This window comes from Pterocles gutturalis, unplaced genomic scaffold, assembly GCF_000699245.1.
Source record: "Pterocles gutturalis isolate BGI_N339 unplaced genomic scaffold, ASM69924v1 scaffold30414, whole genome shotgun sequence".
NCBI classification, from domain to species: domain Eukaryota; kingdom Metazoa; phylum Chordata; class Aves; order Pterocliformes; family Pteroclidae; genus Pterocles; species Pterocles gutturalis.
The window spans coordinates 7,767-8,472 of NW_010131603.1; positions in this window are offsets into that span (position 1 = coordinate 7,767).

Genomic DNA, 706 nt, shown 5'->3' on the forward strand with positions numbered 1-706 from the left:
CTTTTGGGCTGCAGCCGGTCGTTCCTCAGCTAACGTTTGAGCCTGGGACTGATGGAGGGCCACATTGGCTCCTCTTATTGTTAAAGATACAGATGTTTAAAACTAAAAACAATTGTTTATTAGGCATTCCCAGATGGCTATTTCATAAAGTAGTCACACACCGGTCTCAGAACTTGCAGCACTTCCACTGTCAGAGCCTGCTAATTTTGTACATGAAGGGTTTTAATAAAACCAAGAAAAATACACATTCTCACATGTTATTTTTGCAAGACAATCCAGCGGCTTTGCTTAAAAAATTAACAACAACAAAAAAAAAGTGGAACCCAGAAAGCTCTCACATGCCAAAATTTGCCGGATTGGTGGATGAAACAAATGGGGGAGGCAGCAGCAGTGAGGCTGGGCTGTGGGGCTAGTGGGCTTTTCCAGCCCTGGTTAGTGGACTGGCTACAGTCCGTCTCTTGGCATCACTGCTGGGTGGCACTAAGGATTGCTTGAGTGCTTGTGAAATGCAGGGGCCATATCCAGGCTTTGGTCCCCAGTTTCTCAAACCTGCTACCAAGAAGCTGAAGCAAATTCAAGTAAAGGTTGCAACAAGATTGCTTTCCTGTCCAGAAACATTCGTTGGATGATGTATTAATGTCTTTATGAAATTATAATAATATTGTCCTTATAGCCAATGTGTGTTATCTTCATTGCTGTCCAGATA